Source organism: Cylas formicarius, unplaced genomic scaffold (assembly GCF_029955315.1).
Source record: "Cylas formicarius isolate icCylForm1 unplaced genomic scaffold, icCylForm1.1 PGA_scaffold_2__14_contigs__length_35257938, whole genome shotgun sequence".
NCBI classification, from domain to species: Eukaryota; Metazoa; Arthropoda; class Insecta; order Coleoptera; family Brentidae; genus Cylas; species Cylas formicarius.
The window spans coordinates 22,050,348-22,073,079 of record NW_026844319.1 but is presented as its reverse complement, the minus strand read 5'-3'; the positions used below and the strand labels follow the sequence as shown (position 1 = coordinate 22,073,079).

General features: G+C 34.5%; 1 protein-coding gene and 1 non-coding gene across 3 annotated transcripts in view; both read right to left on the bottom strand.

The window, feature by feature from the left end:
* LOC132698155 (nephrin) overlaps nucleotides 1-22,732 on the bottom strand; it is a 520,664-nt gene that overhangs the window by 232,035 nt on the left and 265,897 nt on the right. The gene's annotated exons all lie outside the window — the stretch shown is intronic.
* Trnaq-uug (transfer RNA glutamine (anticodon UUG)) lies at nucleotides 4,156-4,227 on the bottom strand. The gene has a single exon. It is a non-coding gene; the product is annotated as a tRNA-Gln (tRNA).

Sequence of the window (22,732 nt, the reverse complement as noted above, 5' to 3'; positions counted from 1 at the left end):
TTTAAAAAGGATTTATTGAATCCCCTGTGGAGTATACGTTTCGATTTTGGCCCCGCCATTTTCTTAAACGTTCTTTTTGTGTGTTTGGTTGGGACTGATTCAGACGTTCGTCATGCCATCCGGAAACGACTTCTATATTAACTTGCAGTAGCAGCAAAATAAAAGACATTCATTCTCTTAGAGTATGCATAAAATCGCTTAAAAAAATAGTTTCTTTGGGTTCGTTTAATTAAGAAAAAAAACAACAGCTCGAGCGGCACATTTGTTTAATACATCTAAATATCTAAACTCAAAACGCAATGTTTAAGTTGCACTAAATAATTCAAGGTGTGACACCCGGCTATTCCTTTTAAACGACACTAAACGCGCGGGAATGATCGTGATGTCATACCGCTGCTTTTCGATCGATACGGAGACATAGTTTTATTCTTAGGTTATAGACCGAGAATTATAATTTACGTTTACGTTTTATTTTTGGCTTGTGTATAGCTGTATTTAATCTACGCCAGTTTGTATTTGTGATTAGTTTGCTTTACATGAGAATAATGGAAGCAACACAAAAACAATATTAAAACCCGTAAAACGCCAGATAAACTTTTCATTGGTCTACCAGAAAATAAAAACCATCGTTTTTTGAAACAGTATTTTCAGATGTCACTTTAGCCTTGACCCTGCAAACATTTTGAACTCTTCGAACTTGCAGCTATTCTATTGCAGTCTCCATAGCTTTTTGATCTATATAAAATGAAGGACACTTTAATTTATCAATGTCAATATACTTAAAAATCAATATTTAGGTTTTCACTAGTTTAAAAAAATCCTTTTTATTTTTTTTTTGTTAATTAATTTACATTTTATTTGATATACCATTTGAATTTTAAGAACTAGAACATTTTAGGCTGATTATTGTTATTGTATGGGTTTAAAACTAATGACTAAATTTTCTATGAGCATACTTTTTAGCTTTAACACCGCGAACCTCCGCAAAAAAAAATTTTCGGTGTTTGGTATCTAAGATGTCACCATAAACAAATCCACTAAAGGTAAAGAATCACATTGACCTTTTAAAAAATCGACTTCGGTCATTTTCAAAATTTTCTTTTTGATAAGAAACACAAGATAATAAAAGTAAGCGGTAGGATCAAGACGACCAAGACGAACGCATTGTCGTTCTCAATGGCTACCGTCCGGCTGGAACGTAATCTAATGAGCGAATTGACGTCACGACAGGCTACAGCCAATGACAGCACGTTTTAATAAAAAAAAATTTAATTGCATATGTTTGTTACATAGAACTACGAAATTATTTTTTTTGTGAACTGTATTTCTTTTAGTAGTATAAACTTACTTTTATAAGCAATATTAATCAAATTAAAAGGTTTGTTCAAGTTCTCTATTGTAAGACCAGTTTTGAAGAAAGGTTGTATAGCTTTTGTTACAGGAGTGAGTGGTGTATTTTTTATTTATCTAAATTTATAAATATTGATTAAAAAGAAATTATATATATATATATATATATATATATATATATATATATATATATATATATATATATATATATATATATGTATATATATATATATATATATATATATATATATATATATATATATATATATATATATATATATATATATATATATATATATATATATATATATATATATATATATATATATATATATATATATATATATATATATATATGTATAATAAAATAGTTTTTGTTGTGTATTTATAAGCACAATTTTCGAGAAATGGAATGAAATTAAATGATTTGCTTGTAATAATCTCAGTTGTCTCTAAATTTAAGGCTTTCAAGTCTGTCTTTAAGACGGACATACAGACGCTGAAAAATGTCTGTCGAAATGCCTTTTTAATATTGCTGATTTTCTCCTAGTCTCGTATATTTCCTAAACCGCACCGCATTTTTCGAACACTAATATCAAAATCTGCTTAAACCATTTTTTGCCTCTCCAAAAATGTGTTCTTGGTGGTTTGTCATTACCAAATAATTATGGTCTTATAGTTTAGTTTATTTATTTATTATTTTTAGCCATTGGAAGAAGCCACAAATTAATATTAAAAAGGTTTTTTTTCTAAAAAATATGCCCACTGTATTTTAAAATTTTAGTTATAACACATAGTCTACATCACGGTTCAGGAAAATCTTCAACGTAACTGATATTGTTGACAAAAACAAATATTTATATGCTGAAACAAGGCGTATAACCAGTCCGGATTATTACCACCAATAATACAGGGTAAGTAAAAAGTACCGGAACGCTTAAATGGGTTTTTGAACATACAGAATTCAAAAATACTAACAGAATTGTTTTCGCTATAATATTTTTCAAGAGATGATTCTACTAAATATTAATTGAACTGAGGTGACTTTTACTTGATGAAAATCCATTTATCAAAATAACAACAATTGTTTCGACAACACCGTGTTTTTATCAAATGATAAAGAAAGTAAAAATATATAATTTCATGAAAATCTGAACTTTAAGATTTTATTTATTTTGATAAAAATTAATTGTTTTATTATTCCCCTGATAACCTAGCACCCAGAATGTTTCCGATTATATTTGCATCTGCGAGGGTTTCAGCGCTTTGTCTGCAGGCTTGTATTCAGTTCAAATGGTTATCGCATATATTATATTGAAATTTAAAGTATGAAAATAGCACATTATTATTACTTGCAAGGCCTCCCTATGCATCCTACTCTGTTCTTTCCATTTATATCACACGGCTATCTTTTTGGTCAAGGCCTATATATGCTATTTCATTGTATATGCTCGTACAACTGAAGTCTGCATTCTTCGTTTTATTTCGTTGTTCGTGATACTTTGATACTCTCATAAAGAGAAAATCCTAAAGTACGAACGTGCTACATATATTTAATTGTATTATCAAGGAAAAATAATTCATTAGAGCCAATTATTAAAAAAATGGGTTTGTTGCTATGGACACCAAATAGACACAATATACCAATGCATGCTATCAGCAGCAAGTTCTCAAAAACTGGAAAACAGCTAACCATTGGTTACTATTTATATCTCGTATACAGAACACGCCCATGTTAACTCGAGAACTGTACAAGATTTTCCTTCCTCTCAATGCTGACTCAAGAAATGTTTGGGGGTGTGGTGGTTCGGCATCTTCCGTTATTGATTTCACCCCCATTCGACACTTCGTCGGCTATCCATCCGCATTTACAGATGCCGAAACCGATTAATCGCCCCCCAAAGAGAAGGGTGTATTAATTTAGCTTCGTTTGCTCCGCTGGTTCGGTTTATACGTGCAGAGGGTGATTCGCGTCGATCCGTTTTTGTATACGTTCTTTTTTTTATTGTTGTGATATAATTGATGAACCGTGTTTGAGAGCCCGTTCACGCGAGGAAGTAAACAAAAAAATCGAATTAAACCTGCGTTGCGAAATGTTGTAGGCATTGGGAAGCGAGCTTTGAGACATAATGAAATAGATTTTATAATAGTAGCCTGAAACTGTTATGATATTAAAAAACACTACAGTGATGTCGTCGACTTTTAGGCAAAAACATTGTCCCTCTTCAACGCAATAGTTGGTTCTGTTCAAGCTTCTTCATTCGCGTACCGGGTGATCCAAGATGTAGCTACTCCTCTACATTTTTCTATATGTTGGTGTCATATAGAATAAACGCAACCAAATTATTTGAACTAAACCAGTAACTTAATTTAAATAGAGTAATTGGGGAATGAGGACCAGTATTGACAAACCAAGTTTATTACAAAAATGAATAAAAATAGTTACAACTTTGTTAATGACAGAGCAATGACAAAAATTGTAATTTCTATAATATTTTTTTAATTAATTTAATTTCTTCAGTATTAGAGTTATTTTGACTACCTATAATTTTTCTTTTGATCTTATCCCGTAAGTGCTACTTAGAAATGAGATCCGGCGAGCTAAGAGGCTTTCAAAGAAAAATTTGCTAACCAAAGCCCAAAGCACCTCACCGAAGCATGACTACAGGTTATAAAACCAGAACAACATACCTTTGACCTGCTAGGGATTGTCGAATAGGAGTTAAAGGAGTTCTTTCATTAATCGTTATTCCACCTCAAAACATTACATCAGATCACTTTTTCATTTCTTTAAAAAAAAAAGTCAGGTTCCACCGAGATTTGAACTCGGATCGCTGGATTCAAAGTCCAGAGTGCTAACCGTTACACCATGGAACCGACTTGGTAATAAGTGGATAGAGACGTCATAAATTTGCGACTAGGCTGCAATTTTAAAAGCTACAGCGGAAAAATTTAATTTAACCACTCGACTAACCTACCATCCATCAATCTCGATCGGGATGCGCTGTGCGTATACAGTAGCGGATAATTTGTTAGACGTGTAATTGCCCTGCAAACAAGAAACCGCGTCGGAGCAGGGGCAGATTTACAAATTTTACAAATCTAATTAAAACAAACGCGGCACGCCGTTTAACAGGAAACAATAATTCATTGCACTCTGAGAAAGGTAGGTAGATGTAGAGATCAATAATTCTAGGTTAATTATTTTACAAATTAATGTTAAATATGCATTAGTTTCCTTTTAATTTTAATATTCTCATTAGTTATTGTATAGAAAAAACGTTGAGCTGCGGTTTAATTTATCGGCCAGGTGTACTGGATTCTATTTTACCATTCTGTAATTATTATTGATTTTTAGCAAAACAAGAAATTATGCGGGATATTGGCTGGTGTCTATCCGAGTGTAAAATTATTTCCCCTAGCTCGCGAAATTTTAACAAAGTTAGTTAGGTGAGATATACTTGAAACTACCTGTACATCAGTACCTACCTGCAGAGACAGACATGTCCAAATAAACCCATATATGCTTTGCTGCTCATGAAAATATGAAATATTAATTATAAAAAAATATTTGTATATTTGTGCATAACATTTAGCAATTAAACAACAATCAGTATGTTGCTGTTCTTTATATTTTGATTTAGTAAGAATAAAAAAACATTGGTTTATATTTTTTTTCAAAGAAACTTCCGCAGGAGGAATCCAGAAGTTTTGTAAAAAGCATTGGTTTATATTGGCACGTATTTGGGTAAATTAGTGGGACGTTACCAAAGTTCTGGAAATTGTGTTGTAATTAAATTATGCACAACTTAGAGGCAATTTTATTGGTGCCAGAGAAGTCCTCACTTAATTTATGCAACTATCTAGTGCAATACGTAGATTTAAGTGTTCGATCTCGTTTTTGCAACTCGCAAAGCGCAATAATCTTCTTTTTGTGGAAAGGAAGTATGAAAACATCACACATTATTCAGCATCTGCAAGGAGTATTGGAGTCTACAAAATCCAAAATTACTGTTGGGATCAGAACAGAAAGACTAAGTGTGATAATTTTGCTAAATGTATATAAACAAGCAAGAGAAAACCAATAATACTGATTTCTATTGTAAAATTTGTCTCACTTTTCTAGTGTGCCGTGCAAAACGCTCGAAATATGTAGGAATAGTGACGACGATCTTTATATAAATAGTTGCCTAGAAGCAAAGACATTTTTGGCTACCATTCGAGATGCTAGAACGACGGCGTCTTCTTAATTGGGCGCCGCGACGCTAAAGTCAAATCTTTACGAATTGTACGACACGATATTGCTAAAACGTCGTCGCAAGCCCGAAAGTTTTGTACGGAGATTTAATTACACAATGGCGCTCCTTTCGCGCCCGAGAGGCGGTGAAACTATACAAAGTAAGTGGTCGGAAAAGTTTTCAAGTGACGTATTCCACCCCCATCGTCTCCCGCTTGGGCCCTCGTCGAGACGTTATCATTTTAAAGATTAAAATCGGTGGCTTTTTGTGCACCGAAATGTCCCAATCTATTTCATATCGTCGCTGTTCGGTCGTTTAACCGATCAAAAATTTCCACTCGTCTGATGATGTCGGAGAACGAGTCTTTGACGAAACCCAAAGGGATTGAAAGGGAGATTAAAAGACGGAAAAATACGCGCCGGCACAAAATTGCTCCTTTTCTTATTATTCTTATGAATCAAATCGGGTGGACGAGGAAGCAGTTTGATGGAGCTCCTTTTAAATGAAGCTATTATTACAAATAACGCACATTTCGCGTATATTAAAAGATTCCGTAGTATACTCCTAGAATATTGCCAAATGACTCTGAGCTATTACGAGCTTCAGAAAGCATCTCAACATTATGTTGACAGGTGTCGATTTTCAATCAAAAATTACACTGGTCTAGAAAATTTAATTTGTCGACAGATGTTTTTATTTTGAATCCTGATTTGATATAATTTGGTTGGTTGGATGATTCTAAAAATAATAATTTCTTTTTTTATTCAGTACAAAAGTGGAATCCTAGCTAACAAAAGTGAAAAAAAGTTTACTCAGTCTTGCGTCTGCGTTGTAGGCTGTGTGTTTTTAAGGGCATATCCCATTTTAACATCCGGCAGTAGTCCGCCATCATCGTTATGCTCGATCTGCCTTGGTATCGCCGTTCCATTTGCTTAATGTCTGTTCTTCGCTAACTGCTCGAAGATTTTCAGGAAAATAGTTCAAGTGTGAAAACAGTAAATGCATTTTTAAACTCATATTACAACCTAAAAAGTGTTGTTACATATTTTGAACAATACTTTCGTAGTTCTCGTCCTTAGAGTTCCCAAGAAACATTAATTATTTCGTTAAATGAAATCCAGGCGTCTTTCTCGATTTTCGTCTTTCATTTTTGAAAATCCTTGTCTTTGCATAATGTTCTTATCTGCGGCCCAACAAAAATACCTTCTTTTATCTTGGCGTCAGAAATAATTGGAAATTTCTAGCACAAATATTTTGATATAAAGAGGAGGCAGTAAAACTTTTTTGGAATCAACTAAGCTATCTCCTAATACATTTTTGCTACCAAATGTAAGACTTGTTCTAGATTATTTGAGTCCAATGTGTATCTCTTTCCCTATCCCACTCACAATTAAAACATGTAAATTGTGTATAACCCCCCTATTGTCCTAGGAGCACGAACATTACCACAAGGCATCCACTGATGTTCTTAGGAGTTTATTTTTTTGAAAAGAAGTCCTAGATTTCTATATTTTTCTTTTAAATATTCCGAATGTGCAACGGAAACCGAGGCCAGTTCGTTACCATTGTGCAATAAAACGCCCTTGAAACTTTAAAGTCATTAAACAGGGGTCATTTTTCCTTTTTATACGGCACGTTCGTAATTTGAAAACCAAGTCAGGAATATTGTTGCAACACACTAGCAGTTTTTCCTGAGTAAGATATTGACATAACTCTTTTTTGCGATCCCGGTAAAAGCTTGATGTGACGCCAGGTGCCGGTAAATGTTTGTCACGAAATCTGGACGCTAACAATGCATCCTTTGGAAGGTGCGAATCTCTAATTAAATCATTTAATTCCCTGTGGTTAAATACTTCCGGCTCTCTGAAATCTGGTGTGAAATCTGAGTCATCTGGGTCGGAATTAGATTCCTCTGACTCTGACGATATGACGTTTCCTAGTTCTTTTGTGGTGGTAGCTATTGGTGCATCTGGTCCATCACTGTGATCCCTAGGCTCTCGCCATACCATAGGAACACCAAAGTTTAAACATTTCTTCCTACCTTTTTGCCAGTTTCCTAATGCTTCAACGCAAACGGAACAAACAGTATGAGGATCCCAGGACTTGTCTTGGTCGATTTTTACACCAAAATAAGCGTGGTATACATTTTTCACAAAAGAAGTTATAGTTTGCTTTTGCCTTACTACGACATAACTACCACAGATATGAAAAAGTTCACACAATGTCTTCTTTTCAAATTTATACATTTTAGAACAACGGAGACAACAGCAACGGGCACAATACCGCGACGACTAATACAACCAAACTGCTTATAAGCAGGTTACAAAGCTGTATTGACGCTTCTGCGCCCACTCTGTTGCTTTGCAGAGAAATCTAATATTATCCAGTGTTGCCAAATCACATTCAATTTGATAAATATCAATTCATTTCAAAATCATGCCTAAGAGTAAACACATATTCATGTCATAGGTATGTATATTAATAAAATAACTTTTTTAGTATTTAAAAAAAAAATCTCAGTTCCTTTGCTGCGCAGGAAAAGTTCCTATTTTGAGGTTTCGTGGTGTAGAATGATGTTTTTCATTGTTTTAACAATGCAATAATTGTACTTTACTTCAAACTTTTAATTAGGTATTTTCCACCATTCTATCCGCAATCAGTATACTACGCCACATAAAAAATGTGTAAAATTTGGAGCCGAAGTTTAGCAGTAATTTTAACATTAGTTTTTGCAATATGGGTTAAGTGACATGGCTAAAATCGCATCCGGGCAGGCGATCCATCTCCTTTCGAGAGTATTTTAAGCCAACCTTATCTGCAACCGGTCGCAACGTTGTGACGTATAAAGAAGAATATAAATTGCTTATCTTGTTTCCTTGCTCGCGCGTCATAACGGTATCATAGGGTCTAGCTTCATCGGTATTTTCCACCACTGTTCAGGGTCGTAGTTAACAAAAGGGCAGCAATCTCCAAAAAATTAAGTTTCTCAGCAGCTCCTTTCAATAAGCGGAATATTTAAATTAAAATAGATTGCTTGAAAAATATCCTATCGGAATGGTTAAGCAACAAATCAAATTAACAAGTCATTTATATTGTCAAACGCCCAACAACAAGTTTTTACACATCATTAGATCTTAAACGCATCAAGGAAAGAGCGGAGCAGATATTACAGCCGCATTATATATCCACGTAAAAACTGGACGTATTTGAAAAATCGCCAAACAAGTTTAGATTGATACTGCGTTCGAACAGGTTCAGCCAAGAATAAAATATGATCACGACCCAGAACGGTAGCTATAGTGCGTTAAACCCAAAAAGGCTTACAAATAAGCAAATTGTCACCTACAAAAACTTTTACGTCGTGCCTCCATATGATTTGCTGCAGAATGTTAGAAGTAATTAATGTGTCAGTTAGATAATTTGAAATTTCCATCGCAATTATCCGACTTCGAGTTGTAAGAAACTCATCTTTTATAATCATTAATGTCATTAATGTCCTTTTAATCAGTATTTTGGGCACTCTTTTATATCAGCCAGTAAATTTCTGTTTCAGATAGTTAATATATTTTCCATTTTTACGAGAAATAAAAAAGTTGATTGCTATGATATTTTGTCACACAAGTCACATATTTTGAAACAATTCTGATGATATTTGATCAAATCCTTGTAATAATATGACATTTTTCATCACAACCAAGACTTCTTCTAGTTAATCATTAACAACTCGTCTTAATTCGTCGTTTTAATTTTTTTTTTACTTTTTTCCTTTACACTTTTTAATGACGAATGCTTTTTTTCTTGCTTTCTTGTCTGTCGAAAAAATTTGACGAATATGGATCGTGAATACCACTAAAGATGTAATTATGGAAATTTTGGTAGGTTAGTTTCCATAAATCATAAAATAAATATTATCAACAATAAACAAAAAAAATCAATGCTGTATGAAATAAGCAACATGCGTAAGGAAATATAAAAAATATTAATATTAGCATTTTCTTACTCACCATTTCACGAAAATATGGGTGAAATTAAGAACGACGTATACGACGTTTTTTTCAAACAAACTTCCACAGGCTACTGTAGCACTTTTTATAAAACTTCTGGATTCCTCCTGCGTCGGTATTTGTTGAGCTAACGTTCAGTTCAGTCAACCTCTGAAGAAGCCAACAGGATTCAATTCAACAAAAATCGAAGCAGGAACAATCCAGAAGTTTTATAAAATGTGAAAAGACATATACGATGGTTAAACAGAGTTAAAATTTAAAATTTTCAGGGATATTCAAAAAGGCAACCTCTTCCTCTCTATTGCATAACCCAAGCCCATCCACAGACATATTTATTACTTTTAAGAAACTGAGCTTGAAGAGATTAGTAATCGTAGTAATAAAAACCCAACTTCATTAATTCCTGTGAGAAATCGATTTTTATTTTCATTTCGGTAGTTTTCAATAGTTTAATTAAAATTGACAATATTGTTTTGCCACGGCGTTATTGATCATTGATCATTGAAATTTAGCATTTCGAAAAATTCGCCCTCCAAAGCTCTTTTATTCCGCGAGAAATAATCCGTTGTAACTTGCCGTTCGAGAAACGACCCAATAAATTTCTAAAATTACAATTCTTCGCGGCCGTATTTAAAGTTATATTGCCATTAATTCAAGCCCTAACGGCAATCTCGAGGCGATATTTTTAATTATGGCTATTTGAGGCCCATTCTCTATCGGCCCGTTCCTTTTAATCGAACAATTAAATTCCCCCGCACGAACCGACAGTGATTATTGACAGCACCGGAATACGTACCCGCTCTCAACTCCGGATTTCAAACAAACGCAAATCAAAAAACCTTTTTTTTAATTATCGATAAACGTCGAAACATAAATTATGAGCGTCCGGGCAATCTTTCCGAAATACTAAATATTATATTATTACAGGACCATCTAATTGCAGTTATCTCTTTGCCTTGCATTTTTTCTTTCTCTGTGCAAATCGAAACGGTATAATTATAATGTTTATGTTTATCATTCTTTTGTATATTAATTAGTGTATTACGCAAAAGTTACATAAATTGTATTTCGATCAGATGTCTGACTTGATCGTCCCTCTCAAACCCGCCCGAAGTGATTCTCAACAAGGATCATTGCTTATCATCAATGTTTAATTCTGTGATTCAATTTTATTTGCCATATATGTCCAAACTCCTTTAAGTTGGCAGTAAATCGAATGCAGAAATTCTGGATCATCTGTGAGCTTCTTCGATGTCGATGCAAGAGTGCAGGTCAATTAATAAAACTGCAGTTGCGATTCAGTATCATATACTTTATGTTATTACCCAAATTCTGTCTTGCAGTTGTGATGTTTTGGATTAGATTTGTTGTTAAAAATTAATTATAGATATATAGTTAGATGGTATAGATATCACATCAGCAAAGATTTAAAAACTATAGTGATTTCATTACTTCACTTCGATATCAACGTATTTCAATAATGAAAACTTTTCTACCATCCTTCCTAAATCGTTATTTATCGATCTAGGCAAGCAATTTACATAAATCGATTCGCAATAAACGCTCGCCTATTGAAAGTGATTAACATATCTCAAACATGTCTCTTATTTGGGGTTGCCATAAGTCGACTAAAATAACGATTCAATTTTATATGTCATTCTCAGCAAGGGGCAAGTGGAGCACTCAGCACCCAGGCAAGTGTTGTCTTCCCTTTTGACTTATAGGTTATTAAGTTATCACACCCACCTGCTACAAAAAGCACCAAATTCATAACAAGATACAAGGAAAGGCAACTTTCCTCGTCCATATATGCAACAACATAGAATCTTCGTGGCACTAAGTAAAATCCAATGTAACAGCAGGTAATGTTACTAATGCTACTTTAAGTACCAGTGTAATAAATTTAGTACAGCACAGTTTAAGAATTGAACATTCTCACAATGTAATTAATTTCTATGACTGACGGAGAATGAAACAGATTTTGTTTTTTAATAAAAACGTATTAAGTATTGATAATCTGTCGCTACTAATGTGATTTTATTATACCTAAATAAACATATTATAATAATTAATCTTTATATTGTTGTTATGTATGTCGATTGGTCCTGCAATACGCACTTGTGTATCCCTTGTCGTTTTCGAAAGAAATCGCCCAAAAAAGCTCTTCTTTTTCTGTTAAATCAAAACGTCGTTAATGAAACGAGACAGTGCCGTGGTGGTAACGGTCAATGCAAGCTCTGGTGGCGCCGCCACGTGTTAATCGGCAGTGACGTATAGCCGTCTGATCGAATAGAAATATCTCGGTCCTCTGACTCATCCTCCTCGTCGGTGTCGCCGACCGATCCTGTATGTACGAAGACAAAGAAACGACGAGGAGAAAACAAACAACGTCAGAAAGTAATTCGCCAGTTTGCTCCCACGCGGCCACGTAAAACGTATAAAATATGAAACGTGGTTTATTTACAGAAATTGTTACATTTAGATAGATGAAAGGCGGTTTCGAGATTAGAATTGTTAACGGGAACGGGGGGAGGCAGACTCCTTTAAACGGTCATGACGGATTCAACTGTTTTGTCATTTTAAATTGCCAACACTCGGAAAATAATGACGTCCGTTAGTTCGGAACTCTCGACGAGCTACAATAGCTCGTCCGTTTTCGCCGTCGACGTTGCTCGTAACTTTCATACGGAAGCTGAGACGGACGATTAGTAACTAAACGTCAAATTATACTGCGTGACATAGAAATTGCAACAAACAATCAAGACATTACAATCGATGACACTTTCAAATAAATTTATTGAAATTGAAATGTAAAAATGCAAGCTGCGATGAAGATGATCGGTTTCTCTGGTACAATACCACATAAACGTAGTACATGTAATACTCAATAGGCGACAAGTCTGGTGAACCTGAGGGCCACTGAAGAAGGGTTACATTAGCTTGTTGCAGAAAGCTTCTAGTATCTGTAGCTGATCAGTCATTGTCCTGCTCAGAAATTGAATCTTGCATTTGCTGAAGATAGACCAACGCGATATATTATAACACGTTACTAATGTAGGAAAGAACGTTAAAAAAAATGGAGGTGTTTCCAACTGTTATAACAACGCTCCTAGTTAGCGTAGTAAGCTCCAAATAAAATTGAAATCGGAGGCCCAGCTAAACGAAGCGTGTCTTGTCGCTGGAAATTACTCGGACCAGACGTTTTTATTTATTTGACAACCAAGGACCGCATGACTGTACCCCGTAAACTGATTCTTCGGTAAATCCACTTCACTGATATCGATCGACACATAACTACGCTCCAGTCATGTTCTAATGCACTAGTTATGCTGAAACGGCCCCTTAGGGCACTACGCTTATTTTGGTATACAGACTGGGACAAGAATGTAATCTACTCCTACACTTTGTGGCATCACAATCAACCGATAAAATATTATAAATATTGATTAGAACATTTTATTTAGTCTTAATTAAGTCTTATTGAGCATTGAACCAATCTTGTTTTAAGGACACCATAATCGATTACTTAAATAACATTTCTAGAGATCTCGAATCAAAAATGTCCTATCAACATTTTCAGGCAAAAGGTTCAAACGGAATCGGAAACGGAAACGGAACAGTGTGTCTTCCATTTCTTCTACTTTCAAGGAAAAAATTCCTTTTTTCGATCACCCATCCATCAAAAAAAACCTAGGTAAATTATTCTGAAGTAACAAGTTGAGCGAGCAGACTCAGATCAGGACATTGATTGATCCCAGCAAATCTATTCAGAAGTAGAAAATGCAAAAATAAATCCATCCAATCCGTAAATGACATATTATTGATACAGTGATGGTTCAGCTATGGAACTTAACTTGAGTCAAACAGGACTACGTAGGTCCATACGTAGTAATTTGCAATTTGCTTCTATTATGAGCACATTAATTGTTAAGAAATAAATTTGAATCGTATTGCTGCCACATAAGTCCAAGTAGCGAAAAAAAAAATTATAATAATCGAACATTAAATTAATTTATATATCCCGCGGAAATGAACTAGGTACGTCGACCATGCCCATGATAACTAGTAAACCGTAACAAATGAACGGTCGAAGAAATCGCAGAAAGCGCGACCAATTCACGACATAAAGGTCGGTTTCCAATTTGCCGCCGTCGCAACTTTGATGCGGCCGAAAACCAATCGTAAAAACGCCGGCATAAAACAGATATACGAGTATGTATTTATTTTCTTGACGAAAAGAGGGAAACGGCCTGATTACCAAGACACCCTCATAAATATGTTATTGAACTGGCAAAATATATTACAAAAGGAAAGGGCCCGGAAAATTGGTTATGGAAATACGTTATCTAGAACTTATACTGTGCTATCGTAAAACGAAAGGATAAACCGAGAAGGAAAAATAGTAAACCGAGACAAAATGCATACGAGCGACGTATATTACGTGGTATTAAATTTGTTATAGTGACGTATATATGCCAGTGGAAAATAAATATTGAAGACCCCGTTCGGCACCGTAAAATAAACTTATTTTTTGATTCGAATAAATAGACGATATTTTAAAATATAAACCTGAAACAATAGAAGCTTAAAGTTATAAGTTTAAAGTTTGTTCCTCAAGGGTGTCTTAGTAAATAGATGGTCCTGCAAATTGACTTTTGATTAGATTTACTATTTTAAAGCTGACGTATATTCAAATGTTTTTGTTTAGTGTTCTTTGCTCTCACAGGAAAGAAGGTGGTGGGAGGTGGCCGACATTTTCGGAAATAAATTATGATAAAATTAATTTTATTAATTTTGTTTAAAAAAATGCAACATTTTTTTTGCATCATTTTCAGATAATTAATTAATTAATTTCAAATATTAATTAAAATAGTGAAATATTTATTTTTAATACAATGAACACAATGTCAGTACGACAAAATTTAGACGAATCCAAACTAACCAAAACTAAATAAATTAGAAATAAAAGAGCTTAAAACTAATTAATTGTTGAAGACTAAACTAATTTTATTAATTAGTAATGTATTAAAATAAACATACTCCCAGTAAGGCAATTCAAATTTCAAAATTCAAATACATCGTGCCATCTGATGGCAAGGTAAGCAATCGCAACCGCCTCACTCTTAGCCCGGTTGACAGTCTAGAAAAAATCTTTTTTTAACAAATACCCCTCACCCCTTCCTTTCCGAGATAGATTTAAGACAGCATTAAACAAAAAAGGTTTGAATTTGTCCCAATTTTCTAAGACCCTCCGTTTCCTTAATGCCTACAGTACATCGTTACCATTCCTGACATAACCGATATAATCACTGCTTTAGAGTAAGCAATTACAAAATTGGCGAATTTACAATTCAATGAGACCTCTGCTGCAAAAATTGTTTATATTTCTTGAGAAGTAAAACTTCGAATGTTTTACATTGTTTTCATATGAGCTTCATGTTTGCGTTGTATGGTTTATGTTCATATTGCTTTCAAAAAAAGTTCATTTAGTTATTTTCGATTCGGTGCCTTCATGGATTCGTCCGAGTCAACGTTAAACAAAAAGCTTACCGAAATGCTCTGTCTAATAAATGTCAATGTAAAAATGTTATTTAAAACAATTGCCAGTTTTCATTGGCATTGATCATAGACAATGATGTTTTTTCGATATCGATAGCATTAAAAAACAACTGTTTTATTAACGAGATTTAAAAAGAGAAGTGAAAAAAGAAAAACAAATGGAAGTAGATTATCCATATGAAAAGGTATACAAACTTTTTATTATCTATTACCTAAGTTTAAAATGCGAACATGTAGAAAGTTTAACTAGATGTCTGCGACTCGCTACGTTCTACAGGCTATACCCTAACTAACTACATATGAATTTGAGACAGTTTGTATGAATAGAAACTTCCTAAATCTTCGCATTTATAGGTAATAAAAAGTTTATTCAGAAAATTGTTTTGAATAATCTTCCTTCATCCATTTCCAATTATTTTGTCTTCACTTTTTAAACTTCGTCAATAAAACATATTTTTGTATAGTGACAGTTCGTGACTACAAAGACTTACTGTCGCTCACGCAGGTAGAAGGAGCTGGCCAAATGTTCAAAGGAAAAAATTTATGAAATACTTCCTTACGGCCACGTTTGTTTACTAGCAGCAGCGCCACCCACCATCGTAGAATTAATTCGCGAATATCGGTTGTCGCGAACAAAAAAAAGCACCGAGCACCCCATCGATAGGCTGTTCTTTAAGGGGAGCTTTATTGAGTTTTTTTTAAGCTTACGTTTCCTTGTAGCTGTCAATATGTTTGTTTTAACGAACACGCGGGCTCGTCGTATTTTCTCCCGTTTTTCTCTATCGCGGTGATTTATTTTTTTGCGCCGTGGTCCCCCAGCTTCAACCATTTGTAAAAATTTCCGATGCCGACGTTCAATTTCGATTTCCTTCCTTTCGATCAATTTTTTTTTCGTTCGCCAGTCCGCGTCGCTTCTTTTTTCACATCACATCCTTCCGGCATGAGAGCCTCTTAATGACTCATGCATAAACATAGTTATAAATAATTCTTATTGTGGCGCGTCTTACACAATCGTGAGACTCGGCCGCGTTTTCACACCGGGGGCAGGCAAGTGTGACGCCATCGCCTAAGGAAAGTATATAACCTCTGGCCCGAGGGGTCGCCGACGCCGACGCCCCGGGACGGGGTATCGGGGGGCAGGGGGGTCGCGCTTGTGAACGGAAGCCCATTGTGTGCTCCTCGAAGCAGGTGAATGATTGTGTTGTTCGATATCGACTAGCCCGGCTCTTTGTATTTCGTTCTTTTCTTTCTTTTATTATAGCGATCATATCCATCAATATTGCCTATGGGACGAAATAGATATTGTTAAAATTTCGCTGGCGAATGAAAGAGCGCGGCTAGTGGGGAAGCGGGCACTTTTCTTTAAGGTAACGCTAATTGACAGAATGTCACGTGCGCCTGATATAACGAAAATTGAGGTGTGTACGGGCAAAAGCTTAACCAAATAACGGCGTACAAACAAAATACCGATGATGATGAGTTAAAACTGTATGCTGCCAAAATCAATTTTATAATAATTGTATTCGACTGCAACATGATCTGAAGATTCTAAATCTGTGGTGTAACAACAACATGATGCCTCTTAACATTAACAAATTTAGTGTCATGACTTACTCTTTGAAATCGTTCCCAATTCTCTTTGACTACAGCATTGGCTCAACATCTCTCGCTAGACCGGACTCAGTGCGCGACCTAGGTGTAATATTCGATAAAAAATTGTCGTTTTTCGATCACATCGAGTCAATAGTGGCAAACCCATCTAAAACTTTTGGTTTTTTGATTAGATGCGGTAATGATTTTGCTTCACATAACTCGATAAAGCTTTTGTTTACCGCTTTTATTCGCTCGAAGTTAGAATATGCCTCTGCCGTCTGGTCGCCTGGTTATAGCGTTCGTTCGTAGAACTTGGAGTCCATTCAAAGGCGATTTCTAAAATATATGTATTATAAAACTCATGAATCTTATCCTAAACAGGGTGTTCCTCAGACTGAGTTGTTGAATTTGTTTTCGATGGACTCTCTGCAGACCAGGCCCGAGTATTTTTCAATTTTGTTATACAAGCTGATTCATAATTCCGTAAATTGTCCTGACTTACTTGAGCAGCTGAATTTCATGGTTCCGCGGTTAGCATCGCGATACTCTGCTACCTTTTACCTTCCCACCGCGAGGACTAAGTTCTCTCCCTTATATAATATGTGCAACGTTTCCAACCGTACCAGCGATTTAGACATTTTTGATTGCAGTTTGAGTAGCATTAGGCTACAATTCTGTTGTGCCTAGTCTTATTGCAATTTCGTTGACTTCGCAGTTGAGTAATTTCCTTCATTAGTATTTTCTTATGTTCATTTTGTTGCGGATCATCTTTTTTGCAATATAAGTGTATTTGCGTGGTGATGTTTATACTTTATAAGTAATTTTGCAATTCTGATTAAATGTAGTTAGTGTTTTCCTGCTCTATAATTGGGTTTGATCCTGTTGAGCAGTGTATGTAAATAAATAAATAAATAAATAAATACATTTCGGCTTGATTTATTTAAGTTGGTTGTATCAAATGTTGGGGCTTTTAGCCTTGATATAGTAGTAAGACAACTGTTTCGCATTGACATAATAATTTTTGCAGAGTATAAAATTGATCTAATAACATTTTTATCCCACTAGATTAAAATTAAACTAAGGAACACATTTTGGGTTTCATTTCAGTAATTTTAATGAGACGGCATAGATATAAATATATTTCTTTTAAGCATTGATTTATTTAAAACAAACGTATATGAATTTCTGTAGCCCATAGGCACAATTAATTTAAATCTAAACCTTTTTTTCATTGTAGAGATAAGAAATTTATTCATCACTTTCCCGATTTTGTGAAATAGTATTTGTCAATATTGTGCCATTCTGTAATTGGGTAGCTGCGTCTGCCTGTTGAATGGCTTCTGAAATAAATAAATCAGATAAAAATAAAAATATGCGAGTGGTTGGATGTGTGAGGCAGATCTTAGCCGCTAATAATAAATTGCTACTAATTATAACAATAACAAATAAATGCGCTAGAATACAAAGGCATATATTTAAGTTAAGGAAACCACCTTTAATTTTGTTTAAATAGCGTTACTGGGCAAATACACAGTATCCTGAGGTACTATAGTTCGCTCAAAAAAATTGTTGTTGACAGATGTTAACTTTTGGCAATGTGTGCTATAATTGTGTGCTGACCGTTAATATTAAAAATCAAATGAACAACAATTTTTTTTCACAGAAAGTTCTATAATCCTATTTACAAAACTTCTGGATTCATCCTGCGTCGTTAGTTGTAGAGTCTAACTAGCTAAACGTTTTGCAAATCATCCTGTTGGCTTCTTCAGAGCTTGGCGAAATGTTAGCAAGTTCGACTCACCAATAACCGACTCAGGAGGAATCCAGAAGTTTTGTACATAGTATGAACAGCAATAAAATAGTATTATTTTTTTTTTCTAAATAGATCAATTAAGGGCGTATTGGTACTGGCATTAGTAATTTTTCTAATTTGGATTGGGAAAAGGCAAAGGCAAAAGAAGAAGAAATTATCCCAAATATATTTTCTACAAATTGTTTGATATCAAAGGCGATGAAAACGCGACAAAAGAGAAAAAGAGGCAAAAATTTTAAAAATTGATAAATAATAAGAAGCGAAAATTAAAAAAAAGTAACGACAAAAAAAAATTACGAGCAAAACAGCTGAAAATTAACAACAAACTAATGATTGCCAATTCGATCGGTTTAATAAAATAAAATAAAGTTATTGTTGTTATCGTGGCTATGTAAAAAAAAATTTCCTTGAATGCGTCGTTGTAGGCGAAGTTACCCTACACTCAGTTGTAGAAAAGAACGCGACCATTTAGTGTGAATGAATTTTATGAATCAAACATCAGGGCAACTTTTAAGAAAACTTTGTCTTATTTTATTATTATTATTATTATTATTATTATTATTATTATTATTATTATTAATTTAAGTTAGAGGTGTGCCTAAGTAGGTTTAAAGAATAAAATTTTTACATCAAGAGGTATTATTATTACAATTGTGATTTAATATTTCTGGACATTTATCAACAGAGCAATTTGTGTTGTAGTAACATTTGAAACCGCTAAGATTTTTCTTTAATGTGAATATTTTTAAAAGCAGTATCAATATACAATACAAACACGAAGCTAATATGAAAACGAGGTAACCATTCCAAATGTTGCATCTCAAGTAGATTAACTTTTTTTTTTGGCGGAGGCCTCACTGAATTGCAAAATCACCAATGCCTAACCAAACTCTAAACTATGAGCGACGCAAGCAGCACAGAATAAACAATATCTGAATTAGGATTGTGGAATTGACCGGTCACATTTTTTTGTGACAATTGACCGAAATAGTTTTAAAAATACCATGAAATTTATATTTATTTATTTACATTGTCCGTTACGTCGCCGTTGCGTCGTTCTGGGAACCAAATGGAGTCAATTAACCAGTCTCAACACTAATTTGAATGTAGATGGGAAGCTTAAATTTAATACATCTTTTGATGATAAATATTTTTTTATGTTTATTTTTATAATTTTTGGTAATTATATAGGATTCCTATATCTCCAGGTTTTAAACACGCTGTGCAATCAAATCAAAACGGCGAGAGAGATGGTCGAGGTCGTTTTGATATCTCACCCTATTTTCCAGTTCAAAACTCTCCTATCTCGCAACCAAAATGACTCACCGTCCGCCGGAACAATTTGTTTCGTCATTTCCACAGAAACCAATACATCTATCTATCAAAATAACGGGATGGTTATAGTGCTCCCTTAAGTATACGGCTGGGTTTCCCCTGTCGACGACGTACGGTCGACCTTTCTGCGTATAGGTCGTCCCCTTTAACATATTTACTTGTCACTTTTATCCCCGGCTTATTTGCTGTCGAAATTTCATTTATAATAGGATCCATATATTATTCTTTTGGGGGTTGCAATATTCGATGAGATACTATTCATCCCGCGAGATATTGGATGGCACAAAAAACGGGGGTTGCGAAATAATACGGGCGTCTGCGTGACGAGTTTTGTATCTAATTGCACAATGGCGGTAGGTTCAGTTTCGATTGATAAGATAAAATCCCTTTCATCGGCTGAGGTACCCGGGAAATGCATGTGTATAGAGTGGGTGCTTCATTATCCCAGGAACAGAAGTTTTTTGAAAGAAAAAGTGGGTGAGTGGAGTTCTTATCCAGCATTTCACTCATCTTAAAATGATCTACAAAAGTGTTGATATTTAATTTATCTATCCCTATTTAGACATCAAATATCAACAAAATACCAATCTGCTAAGTACCAGATTTTGTTGATATTTATCTTCAGGAAAAGTCTTATTAATAATTGACTTATTAATTAATTAATTTATTATTAAATACTAGTGTATTCTTTCTAAGTCACTATGGATTGAGATGCTATTCCATAAGTATAAAATAATAAATATTATATACCTATTAGGTAGAAAAGAATTAAGCGCATATTTATTATATCTTTTTGCAAGACATTAAAAACTTGAACAGTCGCTAAATTAAATTTTTCCATGCCCTGATCAGAAATGTCCAAAATATCAATGATGTTAAACACTCCCGGGAGTCACTTCAGACATTTCCAGTACGGGAGACCGGGGCTTATTGCCTATTTTTGAATATTATATTTTTTTGATAAATTATTCTTCAATTTTTTTCAACGTTTGATATACCAATGTTCTGCGCCTACTTGGATATGCAGGTTTCACAATAAAACACATAATAATTTAGCTAATATCAAGTTTTTAACATTTTTAGGTAACTGGATAAGTTGACTAGCAAATATTTCGCGAATAAATAACGACTTAAAAAAAGATTTTAGTACATCTATAAAGCAATACATATAAATATGTAGCAAATACAGAAATAGTTCATTTGGAACACGTTAAGAAGATAGATCATCATCTAAATTGCAGTGGACGCAAACAAAAAATGTTACGTTTGAGCTGATGCATGTTTCGTATGCCCATCTTCTACAACGTGTACATTACTTAATTATACCGCTCATCGCATGCTAAGCAGCTTGTATCATCTTCTGAGTCAGAAGATTTGTCACGTGACATCACATCACATGACATCTGTGGCCATATCTGACTTCTTCTTTCTCTGACTTTTCTTTCTTGCATCTACATTTCTTTCTTTTGGTAGTTTATTATTCTTTTTGAATCGCTTCTTTTGTGGATGTATCTGTTAAAATTGCACTTTATCGTTTTTTCTCGCCTTCCAAGTATTTTTCCGAGCATCTGCATTAGGAAGTGGGCACAACTCCTCAGGACTCAATATGCTGGCAGGTCGACATTTTGTGTTCTGGCTTGCTTGTTTCATTGACATTTATATTATTTTGATTGATCAACTCATGGTCATTTGAAGTGGACTGTTCATTTGCAATAGTTTTATCATTTAATTCAGTGTCATTTAATCCACTGCCATTTGCGGTAGGGTAGATGTCTTTTCGTTGGCTAAATCCTAATTTACTTTTATAGGGTTAGGTCTATCTGTTACATAGGACGGTAGAATGTCAGCATCAGCGAAAATTTAGCCATTATATTTGCTTGTGAGTAGCTAAGGGTAAAGCTTGTTTCACAACTCCAGGAATATCGTATATTAACAATGTTTTGCCTGGATTATTGAATATCCAGTTACCCTGAATAGAGCCGCAATAATTCTGAAGTGGCGCTTCAATGCTCTTATCTAAGGGCTACAGCTTATAAGAGCATTGGGGAGGACATGATAAAACTGTAACCCCATTCTTTTTACAAATATCCAACATTGGTATGGATAAGTGGGAATCATGATTATCAAGCAGTAAAATGATTGGTCCCTCCTTGCAACATCTGGAATAATGAACAAAGTGCTTAATAAATTTAACAAAATGGCCCTCCTTCATACATCTCCTAAACTTCCAGCAGGTGCATCCCTTAAAAAATGATCTCGAAAATGTACAAGGGGGAATATAAAAATATATAAACTGTCACGGTGAGAGTCACAAGAGTTCCGCTTACTGCTGAAACGAGTTTACCTATTTGTTTGAAGCCTCGTCGTTTCTGGTCTGTGGTTATACACATATCATCGATATTCCAAATGTCCACACTCGTGGGTTGTGGGCAAACTAAGGACAGACAAAGGACAAACTTCTATGCCTCTTAATAAACGAAGAGGATCAGTCTGGACGTGCCATTTTGTTTGTAGACCATGTCGTCAGAGATTGAAGTTGATTAGAAAGAGCTAATTTCCTTAACTATATTGGCGTTAATCGATAGTAAATACCTAAGGCTCGTTTTATATAACTAACTAACATCCTGTCTTGTTCGGGAGAAAAGATTTGTCGTCCGTTAAAATAACTCTGACGTTCCAATTGTACATCCCCATTCAGTAATTTCGCTTTTTTAACATAACGATCAAACCTTTTTTGCGGTGTTTTGCATCACTGTAAACACTTTTGCCTTCATCTACCACCATTTTAACATCAGACAGTTTGCCGTTCTCGGTCTTGCTCTTGTAGTTTTTTATCGTGA